We start from the raw sequence: 15042 nt of genomic DNA, 5'->3' as shown, positions 1-15042 counted from the left end.
GGTTTTGCCCTCTTGTGGCAAGAGCAGCCGCTTGATATACAGGCTTGACTTGCCCGAAATGATCCTCCATGTAGTACTGGGGAATCATTTCAAACGTATCAATCCCGTATGGAGCAGTAGGGTCTATCTCCTCTTCATAATCCCCACATGCACTATGTGACTCACAACCCATCTGGTTTATTGGGGTAATCCTTGGATGTGGAGGTTGTGGTCCTAGCACTGGCGGTGGTAACGGCACAGACTGGACCACATTCGGATTCCTTGGAACTATGTGCTGCGACGGTTGCTCGATAGGTTGTGCAGGCATTAGCGTGGGTACTTGAGGTGTGTTTGACCAAGCTAGTGGTGCCTGGTTTGCCAACATTCGCTTAAGTGTTAGGCAATCTTTAGATTGATGGCCATACTTACCACATGCATTGCAATTCCCATTGAATTTGACTCTAAATGTGGGACATTCACTCGTGCTATGTGGTCCTAAGCACACCGAACACCATTGTTACTCTCTTCTTGGGTACATATGGCTATTCTGAGGAGCTCGATTACCCCTAAAGTATTCTTGGAGAGCCTTAGTAAGGTCGGTCACAGACATTTCAGATATCTTGGGCTCCTTGGCAATTGGTTTTACCGTCATTGGCTCGTGCCCAGATACTTGCGAACTAACGGATTTTGTTTCTGAAGACACCTTTTTACCTGCAATCATCAAGTTGTCTTCTAACTGGATTGCATTGGCAGTGACTGCTTCCCACGTTGTAAGACCTCTAATGACTAGGCCATTGTAAATGTCCTCGTGGCGCAATCCTCGGATGAATCTATCGAGGAGTTGGTTGTTCATCGGGAGTGCAGCGAGAATTTAGATGCTTCAATCGACTTATAAAGTCTCTCACTGACTCCCCTTCCTCGCGTTCAGCTTTTTGGAGTTGAGATGCTACCCCCGAAAGCACACCCTCGCGTATGTATTCTTTCAAGAACAATCTCTTGAGAGTGGGGTAGTGAGTGCGCTCTTCAACCCTTAAGGTTCGATACCAATCTCCGGCCTTCCCACTCAAGGTTAAGCCTAAGGCTTTACACTTGTGCAGCTCATTGTGCTCTTCCAAGGAATCACACACGTGTTCAAAGACTTCAATGTGCTTCCTAACATCCTCGTTACCACTGAAGTTTTGAGTGAGCTTAGCCACTTGTACTGCCTTGCTTCTAGGTTCTCTCTCAGGCATACCCCGCATGTTTTCTGCAATGGATCGTCCGATCGTCTGAGCAAATGCTGCGAGATCACCTAAGTGAGCAGGCATAGTTGGTGGAGGCACTTCTGGGATAGCCTGGCTGATAGGAGTTGGCGTTGGTCTGAGTAGGTTGGCAAATGACGTAGGATATGATATGTGACTAGGCCTAGCTCCCCTTGGATAATGGTTATAATAAGGCGGTCGTGGAGCATACGCCATTGGCATACTAAGAGGCGTAGGGGCTACCTGAGCATGAGTAGCGATAGGTACATAGGGTCGATAGGCACTGGCACGCACTGTTGTAGGTACTGTTCCACTAGGTAGCGGTGTCGTACTAACTACAGCGGTAACAGGTGCACTTTCAGCTATGCTCATCATTGGGGTAGGCATTGCGGATTCCCTAATGGAAAGTTGAGCCAAGATTGGAAAGCTAAAGTTACTACTCGTGGGCTCAACCTGCATTGAGACTCCAGGCGAAACAACATATGAAGGGTCTCACCGAGGGAGTCTCCAATTGTGATAGGGTTGGTTGTTTGGCCTTGCCCGTATCCAAAAATCTCATAGGGCCAGTGGAAACTAGGTTCACTCCCCTATTTTGCCTCTCAAATTGGATAATTCTATGAATCACCTCACATATCATGTGTTGTTGCTCCTCTAGATTAGTGGCGCTAGATGTAGATCGTAGGACTTCTAACCAACCTACATGGTATGTGTAACCCGTGTATAGGTCCGTTAGAGTCTCTGTGTGTAGATCATATTCCCAATTTTCGTTGAGAAATATCCCATCTAGACTTGGTGTGCCAAACGGTTCTCTTGAAGTGGACGCAATGTCACTTCTTATGGATTGGCTTCTAGGGACCTCTACTTTAGGAAGAGCATCGGAATGTGGTAGCTCAGTAGGGCCCTCATTAAACGAAGTGGGTAGAATATCCACATGGACACTCTTTGGGAGGGTAGGGTCTACATAAGATGTGAATGGCGAATCCACTACCCCTCCTTCTTCATTTACTTCGCTTGTCGCATGTTCAGAGCGTGTAGCTCTACTAAAAGTCTCTATTAGACGGCTAAACATGCTAGATCCAGGTTGTGGGGCCCACATTGGCATGTTTTGGCTTGTCTCCTCAAGGTTCTTGGTAGGGTGTCCTTCCATGGCTTCTGAGTCAGAGGACGAGTCACTATCCACTATTCGTGGATCTTGGGTTGCACTCCCTTGGGTTCCAACCGAAGGCCAAGATGCTAACGTGGAGGGATGGTGTGAGCCTGCGTAGAGACTGAAACGCTTTCTAGTGGCTCAGACTCCAGCACCCGACCAGAGCGTAGATGCATGTGACGTGGGTACCCTACGTGCGTTGGTAACTATCCTTGAAACTCACACAAGTGGTTTCTTAGGTGTTTCGCACCCCGTTTTTACTTGTTTTTGTGTTGTTTTTAACCCGTTTTTGACCCCCTTACTTACGGTCGAACCTGGACTAGGGCGTGTGATAGCTCGAAACGAGCGTATCGTTTAAAGGGTCCTAGTGTGCTTTACAGCACCGTGTTCGCCTATCCAGAGCTCCTGTAGTCCTCAAAACAGTCCGTTTCCTTTGGGAGAAAGGGGCAAAAGCCTATTTGCTTGTGGAGGAAAGAGTGAGGGCTTTATCCCATATGCTCACTTTACTCCTTGGGGAGTGGGCTACATATAGGACACAACTTCCCATAAGCTCTCGCTTGAAAGAAAGCTATGGTGGAGGCTCACTCTCCTATATATATATATCAAAAGACCGAGACCGAGGCGCTTATAGGTGACTTGGCCGTTCACACTTGGGCACCCATACATGGCCGGCCGACCCTAACCCTTATACTACTAATGTCCAAGGTGCGCCTCTCATCGGCGATCACCCAATCCCTTCATCCTTAACATATGGTGCCGACAAGCCTGGTCCATGACTCAGAATATTTAAATTAATGACGTAAAATATAGTACGTCGCAATGTCCGCCATGGGTTAACAGTTTACCAAATGACGGAGTTTGCATAGGCCCACATACATCACTATGTACAAGTTGCAATTTGCAAGTGGCCCGCACAGAACCATCCTTTGGAAACACAGAACGCTGCATTTTGCCCAAAATACAGCCTTCACAAACATGTTTCAATGGTGCCTCAAGAGGGGGCAATGAAGCAACCATATCAAATTTCTGCAAACGCAGCAAACTAGCAAAGTTCAGATGACCAAAACGAGCATGCCATAGTTTTGCACTGAAACTGCCTTTTCATCAGAAACTGCATTTGTTGAATCTTCCACACACTTGTCATAAGAATTGAGCCTATACAGCCCACGAAACAAGGTGCCAGATACAACAATCGTATCACCAGAAGTCAAATCATGAACAGTACATCTGTCATCCACAAATTTGACTACAAGTCCAAGTCTAGCAACAAGCACAGAGACAGACAATAGATTCTTCTTTATCCCTGGCACATATAAAGCATCTGAAAGTGTGAAAGCGCTGCCATTTACAGCAGTAAGCATAATTTTACCAACGCCCTTCACTGGGGTAAGAAGCATTATTGACACATGTGACAGTATTCCCATTAGAGGCAGCCTCAAGAGAAGTGAACATATCACGATGCGAGGTAATGTGCTTTGTAGCACCACTGTCAAAATACCAAACATGAGAGTCAACAGAAACTGACAAACATGCATCATGTACAGATGGGTCATACTGGCAATACACGCTAAACGCCCATTCTGTATCCTGCACAACATTTGCAGAATCTGCATTTGTAGAAGCATCCGCTATTGTGGCTGCATTTTTCTCTTTCTTCTTTGCCTCTTTAGCCTAGGGCAATTCTTAATGACATGATCATTTGCCTTATAATAGTTGCACCTGGTCTTTTTCTTGCCTTTATCAAGAGCCTTCTCAGACTTATTGTTGCTACCTGTGGAAGGAGAAGAAGTTGCAGACCTACTAATAGGAGAAGAAACAGTGGAAGGGGCTGCCTTACCACTTCTTCTCTACTGCTGGGCAACCATAAATGCTTAATCAACTGCACGCTGCCTGGCCCTGTTTTGCCTGGACTGTGCTTCTTGCAAGAGCTTGTTGACTAAAGTATCATACTTGACAGCATCATGTCTGTCCTCATTAAGAAGTCTCCACGTGGAAGCAAAAGTCTGATATGTCTCAGGTAAAGCATCAAGAACAGTCTGCACAAGAGAATGATCAGGAATAATCTCACCTGCAGAAATCAACTGTTCTTTGAGATCTTTAATCTCAACAAGAAAAACATTCATGTCATCATCTTCCTGCATAATCTTCAATTCTAGCTCTTTACGCAGATAAGCGATTTTTGCCTCGTACAACCTGCATACAAACCAGCTAGAATATCCCAAGCCTGTTTTGCTGTTTTAGCTGAACGAATGTGTGGGGTGATGTTATGTTTGATAGAAAGTGCAATCAAGGCATGAGCCTACGCATCTTTACCATCCCAACGAGCTTGTTCAGCAGTGGGTAAAACAGCAGCAACAGTAGAGCTGCTAGAACCTGCAACATCCTCAACAGATCCTACATCCACAGAACCTGGACGTACATCCATACCCTGCACAATGTTCCACACTCCTTTTGCAACCAAAACATGCTGCATCATGTATGCCCAAAGTGGGTAGTTGCTGTCTCCATCCAATTTGTCATCAGCAGATAACATGCAAAATACATCATTGCTGTTATCAGCCATGGCCCCACTGACTGAAACTGATGCAAAAGCTACCTATTATGAAGCAAAAACTGAACAGAAAACAACTCGTGCTATGTAGCACGGTCCACAATAGAGTACATATGCTTTGCAGAAAACTGCACTGTCGAAATTTCTGCAGAAAACGAAAACACCTATGCAGAACTTGAAATGCAAAAACGGAGCTCAAAACGACCTCAAATGCGATTTTTGAGAATGCAGAGCCCTGCGGGATAATTTGCAGAGTATAGGGACCTGCAAGCGCTCGTGAAATCTCACCTCAATCGGAGAACGTGAGTCGGAGGGTGCTGACGGCGTAGCCCTGAGAGAGCCGATGCCTGCTCTGATACCAATTGTTGGAATTAGGGTTGCAGGAAAGCACACAAAGCTTGGAGAAGGATGGGCATATATACAAGCCGGGGGAAAAAACCTCCTAAAGAGGGAAAAAGTGCCCCGGCGGTCCTAAGTGTGTTCACACACATCACTGCCTATATATATGGCAACATTAACATGCTTTCTCCCAATTCCCTGGCCAATTACGTTACATAAGGGTTGACCTTAGAAGCGTATGTTCTCTTATAGAGAAGAGTATACTCACTATCTATATAAATTGCTTCTTAGAATTGTTTCTGATGTTCTACAAACCATAAAACAATACTAAAATTTTAATTAACTCCTTTCTTAAGTGCAATAGAACATTATCATTAATTTCAGACACTTGCTTTTCAAATAAAATTAAATTAATGCCCTCTAAACGTATCCATACCTCCATTGAACACACTGTAGCAACACTGCTTGATGCCTTTCTTAATGGAACAACACTTCTTGGTAGTAGATAAATTGGGTATAAAAAATCAATAAAGGCAAATATGACTTTTTGGTTCCACTTGATGGCACCAGAAAATCAAATCTCTCTTCATTGTTGTCCATGCATAAATAATATGTGAGAAAAGAGGAGATTCATATGAAAGCTTAGAGGCTTGCTTGAGAGAAAAGAGGAGATTCATGTGAAAGCTTAAAGACTTGCTTGAGAGATTGAAGATCTAAATGGAGAGAAATTCAAATAAAAACTAGGCCAAAAGAGTGGCTATTTATGATGAGGAAAACTCGCCCAATAACAACCACTATAACTCCATGAAAATGTACTAGAATAGAACTTAAGTTGTTTATATGCGTAAAAAAACGTTTCTAAATACTAAGTTTGCTTCAAGATATATTCGAGTTTTTTTTTTAACGTCACTTTTTTCAACTGACATCTTTGAATTCCATGTACTTGAAGTTACATATTGTTACTTATGTCAGAAGTGTTCTCGTACCTGTTTATAGAGTACTAACTTTTTACATTTATGAATTTTGACTCACAATGGTTGAAGTTACGTAAAATTTAAGCACATTAATATAAAATAAGCATTGAATCTCTTTAGAAAATATGAAAAAATGTGAATTGAGATTTTCTTTTAAAGAGAGAAATCCAATATAATAATATTATTCTTACACTTTTCTTAGATTCTAGAAAGAGAGAGAAAGCCCTTAAAGGGTCCATTTGGAGCCTAAATTTTCCCTAATGTGGCACCCATGTCACTAAAGTCAATGTTAAGGATTTTCTCTCCTAGGTTTATGTCTCATTGACAGTTTGCCTCTTACTTAGCAAGAGTGTCATATTCTAGTTGATATATTTTAATGTCTCTAATATAATAAAATTTTCTTCTAGAGAATGTAGTCTTAACTTTATAATGTAATGTGAAGTCTAATTGTCAACAATGTCTAACTCTTTTATCAAAAAATAGTCATGTATACTATTATCAAATGCTAAACAATGACTTCTCATTCATTGTTAAACTCTACTTTATTATCACAATTTAGAAGATTTTGAAGAGTTAGATGATTAGGGTTAATTTTGGGGAGGAAGATAAATATTTGACTAGCTCTTCCAAGAAATTTTCCCACATTAAACATAATCATAATTAAATATGGAGACTTCCTTCATAAGGTTGGGGCCGTACACACCACCAAGACCATCACCTCGAGCACCATCAACACAGTCCATGCGCAGAACACCCTTGGAGATGAGGGAGAAGTCCAGGAAGGTATAGGCAAGGGCCTTGGTCCACAGTGTCCGAGCACTGTGTGTGTGTGTGTGTGTGTGTGTGTGTGTGAGAGAGAGAGAGAGGGAGCTCCGCTGCACGGTGAGCTGGTGGTGGCTTTGGACTGTGTGTTGATGCCTTTGCCTCTTGAGCCTTATAAGATAACACGCCTTCAAATTATTGGAGGTGGCTCCCCTCCCCATCATATCTTTTTATTCTAAAAACAAACCCATCAAGCCAATAAAGTTTTGGGTCCTTTTTTATCAAAATAAACCTTAGTGCCTGCCTTTTAATAAACAAATTAATCTCTTACATGTGCTAGTCCCCATCAATATGAATTACCCTACAAATACAACACCCGACCAAGCCAAAATACGATCATAGAAACACCATGTGACACCATGAGTGACACTAGCACACCATGCTCAAACCGCCATCCATTAGGAATTTTTTAGACCCAAAGAGGGCCTCATGGATTAACTTTTGATTAGGAATGGACCAATAGGAAAAGAGGGCTGGGTGCACATTTTTGACTTCTTTGACCCTAGGGCCTAGGCTTTGGTTTGTTATAATGGGGCCAAATTACTACTCTTATCTCCCTACCTCCTGGGCCCAAACTTAGAGGTCCCCCCACCTAGAATCGCACAGATTAAAAACCCTAAAAATTAAGAAAAATTAATTTTTTTTTCCAAAAGTGTGTTTTCCCTCTCAAACTTCCCCCCAACATACTCTAAGTTTGGAAAGCTCATTTTGAACCTCTTTCTTCCTCTTCTAAGCTCTCCATTGGCTGTAGAAACTCCATACCTCTCAAGCTCTCCCTCCTTGTCAAGCTCCCTCAGTCTCAAGCTCCCTCTCCCTCTTTCTTCCTTTTCTAAGCTCTCCATTGCTGCAAAAACTCCATCCCTCTCAAGCTCTCCCTCCTTCTCAAGCTCCCTCCCTCTCAATCTCCCTCTCTCTCTCTCTCAAACTCCCTCCCTCTCCATTGCTACAGAAACTCTATCCCTCTTTAGTTTACTCTAAGTTCAGGAAGCCTATTCTCAAACTCTAACCCTCTTTTAAGCTTTCCATTGCTGCACTGAAAACCCTGAACTTTCTCTCCTCTCCACTCCTCTGTTAAAGAAAGCTTTTCTTTTCCCTTCTTCTCTTTTCTTACCACCATGGCCTCTTCCAGTAATGTGAGAAGATCTAGGGAGAAGGTGGAAGAGCTTTTACTACATAACACAAGAGTTGAGAATGGAGTTTGGGCTCCAACAAGATTCAGGATTGGGGCTTGGGTCTACATGTAGCCAAGCTCTAAGGGACCACATCGAGTGTGTCCAACTGGGGAATATGCTACATCATTTGGAAGGGGTGGCTACAAGGCTTCAAGCATACTAAGAAGGAAGGACTGGTTGCCATAGTGCAACATGTGTATACCCTTGGAGACCTGTACATTACCAAGGTTTCCTTCAAATTGTTAGTGTTACATAAACACAGCTTTAACAACATGCTAATATTGGATTTTTTGTTTCAAATTTTCTTATGATCCTCCATTTTCTATCTCTCTGCAGATATTTTCCCTTCTAATTATGTTGGAACAACCACTCCAAAGCCTCACTGGAGTTTTCTATGCTATGCATGCATCCACCATTGGAGAGGCAATGTTTGTATCTCAAAGCCCAAGTGATCTTGTACAGAACAATATCTTTTTCTTTTCTCACTCATATTTTGTAGGATAAAAAACCAGGTTTATTTGGCAAGCTAAAAGAGATCCCCAACCCCCCTCTTAACAATCATGAATGGCCCAAACCAGATGCTTGGACCATCTTATGCTTAAAGTTTAAGATGGTAAGTGATATCAAGACATCACTTAAGTTTTCAAAGGCATCTAGGTCAGTAGGGCTAAATTGGTTTTGTCCTTTACATGTTTTTGTGCACATGTTTAATTCCATGCCAATGCGCCAAACAAAAACAATGTATATTTGTAAGGAGGTACGGTCTGACCTCATTCAAGGATTACTAGGAGATTGAGTGAGTGGCAGCAAGCAAGCATTGGAGCCTAGCAAACCTGTGTCAACACTTTAGCATCATGGGCTTTGACAATGTGGAAGAGTCAAGTTTCAAGTTGATGAGAAGAAAGGTATATCTGATTCCACTACATGTCTAGAATTAACCCTTACACTTTCTGGTTATTGTGCCACTTTCTATATTTTTACAGATTGGGAAGCGTAAGGAGGGGACAACCATGGGAATTATGTATAAGAAAATATTTTGATTTTTCCTTTAATTGCAGAGGGTGGTTGAAATTGACGCATTTGCTGGGAGAGAGGCGGCGCGGCAGCAACAGAGACCAGGCCAAGGTCCATGGACATGATGCTGCATTGGTGCACTATCTTGGTCGGCTTCCTGTGTGTATGGCATCACCATTATCCACAGTGACTACACCCCTCAATCTGCCTTCACTCTCTTCTTTTTGAAAGCCCTCTCTAAGGTGCTATGTGTAGCCTCTAATGGCATAGAGCACCAAATGTATAGTTCTCATTTAAAAATCCCTTGCCTTCGATGTTTTTGGTTCTGGATTTAGGGGTAAGCTTCTTGCTCGTATAGGTATAGCCAAAAGCATAGGCATAGAGGATCCTCAAGAAATAGCCCAGTCACTCCTTGAGCACACTCTGCCCAATAACAAGAGAGAAGGAAGCTCAATATTATAAGAAAGCTTTTGTAAAGATGATGTATCACTTCTTATTATGAATACAATACATTTCTTGCAAACTTATTTTCATCAAGTATATCATTGTTTTTTCTAGTTTGTACCATCAATGGTTTTGTGAATGCATTAGAAATGACTCTGGGAGCCTGGGGGAGCAGTGCCAGAACAGTGCGAATTTTGAGCCTGCACCGCTACTGTAGAGCCCAAATTCGCACTGTTTTGGCACAGCTTCCTCAGTCCTTAGGAGCAATTCTGATGCATTAGATGACAAATAATATATTTTTACACATGATTAAAGGTATTTTTATCTTGTAAATTATTGTTTTTCATAATCAATGTACTCAACTTTATTATAAATGCATCAAAAATGATTCTAAGTGGCTGGGAGAGCAGTGCCAAAATAGTGCGAATTTTGAGCCTGCACTGCTCTACTGTAGAGCCCAAATTTGCACTGTTCTGGCATAGCTTCCCCAACCCTTCATTGACAAATAATATATTTTTACACATGATTAAAGGTATTTTATCTTATAAATTATTTTTTTTATAATTAATGTACTCAACTTCATTATAAATGCATCAGAAATGATCCTGAGTGGCTGGGGGAGTAGTGCCAAAACAGTGTGAATTTTGAGCCTGCACCGCCCACCACCACACTGCAAAGCCTAAATTCGCACTGTTCTCTGGCATAGCTTTCCTAGGCCTCCAGGAGCAATTCTGATGCATTCGATGTGACAAACAATGTAATTTTACACATGATTAAAGCTATTTTTATCTTATAAACTATTGTTTCTCACAATTAGTGTACTCAACTTCATTATAAATGCATCAAAAAATGATCCTGAGTGGCTAGGGGAGCAGTGCCAGAACAGTGCGAATTTTGAGCCTGCATCGCCGCTTTGCAGAGCCTAAATTTGCACTATTCTGGCATAGCTTCCCCAGTCCTCCAGGAGCAATTCTGATGCATTGGATGATAAACACTATATTTTTACACATGATTAAAGGTGTTTTTATCTTGTAAACTACTGTTTCTCACAATTAGTGTGCTCAACTTCATTATAAATGAATCAGAAATGATCCTGAGTGGCTAGGAGAGAAGTGCCAGAACAGTGCGAATTTTGAGCCTACATCACCGTTTTGCAGAGGCCAAATTCGCACTATTCTGGCACAACTTCCTCAGTCCTTCACAGGAGCATTTCTAATCCTTGGGTGACAAACTGACACATGATAGACACTCCATGTTAAACAAACATGATGACACCGAGACATTATAAAAGAAACTTAAAATTTTAATTATTAGAAGGTTACAAATGAAAGCGAGATAGGCTTGTTACAAAGGGGGGTTTGAAACAAAAGAGTTGCTTCAAAAAGAAGGTTAACATCTAAGATCTTAAGATCGTGTCTCGCTGGCCTCGAATACGCCAGGCTAGTTGCATGTCCTTATTGGTAGATATGGTAATCCTCTTTGCATGTATTGCAAGGAGGTTGGTGTCTTCAAAAAGCCCAACAACAAGGTAAGCCTCGGAGGCTTCTTGCAATGCTTCAAGGGCAATCCCATGCACACAGAACTCTGTTCTATATCGTTGGAGAATCTCCTTCACTGTGCAAGCGAAAGGGGCTCTTCTTATCAGTAACTCAGTGTTCCTCTGATAGAACTTGATTTCTTGATTTATTGTGATGCTTGTAATTGAGATTGGAGAATATGGGTTTGCCAAGCTCCACTTGTAGTCAATCTTCTACAGTATCCTAACAAGCCAAGCTCTCCTTCACCAATAAATTGCATAAAAGATGATAAATTATGGAACTTGGAGGGTTTGCTCTTAATGGAGGGTCAATTGGATAGAGATGCCCATCAACCCAAAGATCTACATTTTTCTCCTTGGCTATCTATGAGCTTTGACAGATTGTGCATCAATAGGATGGGTTTTTTTAGAGCTGCCATACTCTTCAGGAATACGAATGTGTAAATCAACCTTCCGTTTTCTAGCTTCACAAGGGGCTACACACACAGCTTGCAAAGGCTCCATAGCTAAGCAGAGGAAGAAGCTAAATCAGAGAGATCCTCAGAGAGAGAGAGAGAGAGAGAGAGAGAGAGAGACTGTTAAAACTTTGCTGTTGGAAGTTTAACACAAATCCATTTTTTCAAGTAGAAAATGATATTTTTGATATACAAATATACTAACATGGAGTTTTTCATCAATAAATTACATTTATGAGAAAAGTTAAAAAATATTAATTTTTGGGGTCCCACAATTTCAGGATCTCATGGGGATGTGGTGGTTCCTGACAGTTAGTTATGGATGTACTGGCTCCTGAGAGGCTTCTGACGTGACCCTTGAATTACAAGCTTTTTGGAGGGAAAAAATTATTTTCATCATACATATTGGTTGGGTGGTGTTTTTTCCACCTCAAAATGTAAAAAAATAAAAAATAAAAAATATTCACTTTTTGGGATACGAGAATGTTTTGTTGATGTGGAAGGGAGATATGGTGGGAGTTAATGAGAAAGGAGATTTCAAACTGACAAGAAAGATTCAATTTGTAGAGAGTGAAGATAAAAAATTCATACATATTGGTTGGGTGGTGTTTTTTCCACCTCAAAATGTAAAAAAATAAAAAAAATAAAAAAATAAAAATTTTCGCTTTTTGGGGCCCACCTAAATATGAGAATGTTTTGCTGATGTGGAAGGGAGATATGGTGGGAGTTAATGAGAAAGGAGATTTCAAAATGACAAGAAAGATTCAATTTGTAGAGAGAGTGAAGATAAAAAAATCAAAAAGGAAGAGAGAAAGTATGAGAAAAGTCAAAAAAGTAAGAGAGAGAATATGAGAATATTCCCTTTAAAAAGTGAAACTAGGGTGGTATGGCTGATGTGGCAAGGCAAAAAATAGGGGTCATCATAGCCTTTGTCTCCCTTAAGCCCAACTTTTTAAGCTCCAATCCCTTAAAATTTGGAATCCTTAGGAGGCCCTTTTTGGGTCCAAAAAATTCCTAATGCCATGCGATACTTCAATCGGCACCCTCACATTATTCAACACCTATTACGCACAAGTGTCAACCAAATTGGTTAGAGCAATTCATTCGACTCAACACTTAATCCCAACATCATTACGCTCATAGGCTTATAACACCAATATACACCTGGTCAATATTTAACATAGTAAATTGCCTACAATACCAATAACACTAGCATAGCCCTAAACGCATGTACCAATAACACTAACCCGTCAGTATTAATGAAGTAGCACCCACAATACTACTTACTAGCATGGTACAATAGTGTCCAGGCATCCCAATCAACCATGGAGTGAAATATCTAACATTTTAATGATGAATATAGCCCCTCTTCTACAATTCATATCCTACAATTCAAGTAGCAATGCTTCTATTTCATGTGCCTAAGAAAGGATAGCCTTGGTCGTTCTTTTTTAAAGCTTCTAAACCAAAGCCAACAAATTTTCCTTTATGCAAGTTGGCACCTTCTACATCACTCATGAAATTTTTTAACCTTTATACTTTTTCAATTGTACATTCACCTCTTTCCTTTACATCACTAGCCTACCTTTGGTGGCTAATGAAGCCATCCATACAGAGGACATCTGCCTCCCTCAAAATAGAAACATGGAGAGACTTCTTGTCTCTCCTTTATAGATAAAAATGTAGGCCCAAGTTTCAATAAAATGTAGTCTCTTGAATGCATCCATGCAATTTTTGAAGGACCTCTTAAAGTGCATAAGACAAAACTTTACACCTTTCGACAACATTTCATCCACATCTTCTTTTGTCAACCTTTTGGATTACGAGAGCGTTCTCAAGATGATGAGAAAATCAATATTAGGTGAGGGGAATTTTAAAGATGACCGAAAAGGGTAGAGGAGTGTAGGAATTAATAAAGGGTAGAGAGAAGGAAGGAAGCAAGGGATAAGGAGGGGAGCAAGAAGAGGGCAGAGGAAAAGGGCAGAAGAGTGTAGGAATTAAAAAAGGGTAGAGGGAAGGAATGAAGCAAGAAGGAGGGGAGTAAGAAGAAGGTAGACGCAATGGGATTTTGGAATGCGATGTTGGCATGTAGCTAAATGGGATTTTTTTGGAAAAAGTGATGAAAATAACCTCTGGAGCCTTAGAAGACACTCCTTGAAATTTGTGAAAACTGAAGTAGATGCATCATTCGGTCATCGAAGGACCTTACTTGATTCATGCATTGTAACTAAACTCTGCTACAAACATATCAACAAAGAAGAGCAAAAACAAATAAGAAAACTCACAACACATTATTGGAGGTGGCTCCCCTCCCCATCATATCTTTTTATTCTAAAAATAGACCCATGAAGCCAATAAAGTTTTGGGTCCTTTTTTATAAAAATAAACCTTAATGCCTACCTTTTAATAAATAAATTAATCTCTTACATGTGTGCTGACCATGGAATATGAATTACCCTACGAATACAACACCTGAGCAAGCCAAAATACGGCCAAAATACAACATTAATTAAATATTAAAATTGGCACATTACCATAGAAACTCCATGTGACACCATGAGCGACACTCGCACACCATGCTCAAGCCGCCATCCATGCGACACTTCAATCGACACCCTCACACTATTCATCAACACCTATTACGCACAAGTGTCAATCAAATTGGTTAGAGCAATTCATTCGACTCAACACTTAACCTCAACATCATTACGGTCATAGGTTCATAACACCAATATACACTAGCTCGATATTTAACATAGTAAATCGCCTATAATACCAATAACACTAGCATAGCCCCAAACGCATGTACCAATAACACTAACTCGTCCAGTATTAATGCAGTAGCACCCACAATACTAATTACTAGCATGGTACAATAGTGTCCAGGCATCCCAATCAACCATGGAGTGAAATATCTAACATTTAAAAAAAATGATGAATATAACCCCTCTTCTACAATTAATGTCCTACAATTCAAGCTAGCAATGCTTCTATTTACCACTTATGTATCTCTCTCTCTCTCTCTCTCTCTCTCTCTCTCTCTCTCTCTCTCTCTCTCTCTCTCTCTCTCTCATGCCCAAGAAAGGATAGCCTTGGTCGTTCTTTTTTAAAGCTTCTAAACCAAAGCCAACAAATTTTCCTTTATGCAAGTTGGCACCTTCTATATCACTCATGAAATTTTCCAACCTTTAAACTTTTTCAATTGTACATTCACCTCTTTCGTTGACATCACTAGCCTACCTTTGGCCAATGAAGCCATCCATATAGAGGACATCTGCCTCCCTCAAAATACAAACATGGAGAGACTTCTTGTCTCCCCTTTAGATAAAAATGTAGGCCCAAGTTTCAATAAAATGTAGTCTCTTGA

The sequence above is a fragment of the Cibotium barometz genome, chromosome 14 (assembly GCF_041138505.1).
Source record: "Cibotium barometz isolate CiBa-2024 chromosome 14, ASM4113850v1, whole genome shotgun sequence".
In the NCBI taxonomy this organism is placed as follows: domain Eukaryota; kingdom Viridiplantae; phylum Streptophyta; class Polypodiopsida; order Cyatheales; family Cibotiaceae; genus Cibotium; species Cibotium barometz.
The sequence above is the reverse complement of the archived record's forward strand: the minus strand, read 5'-3'. Positions refer to the sequence as shown.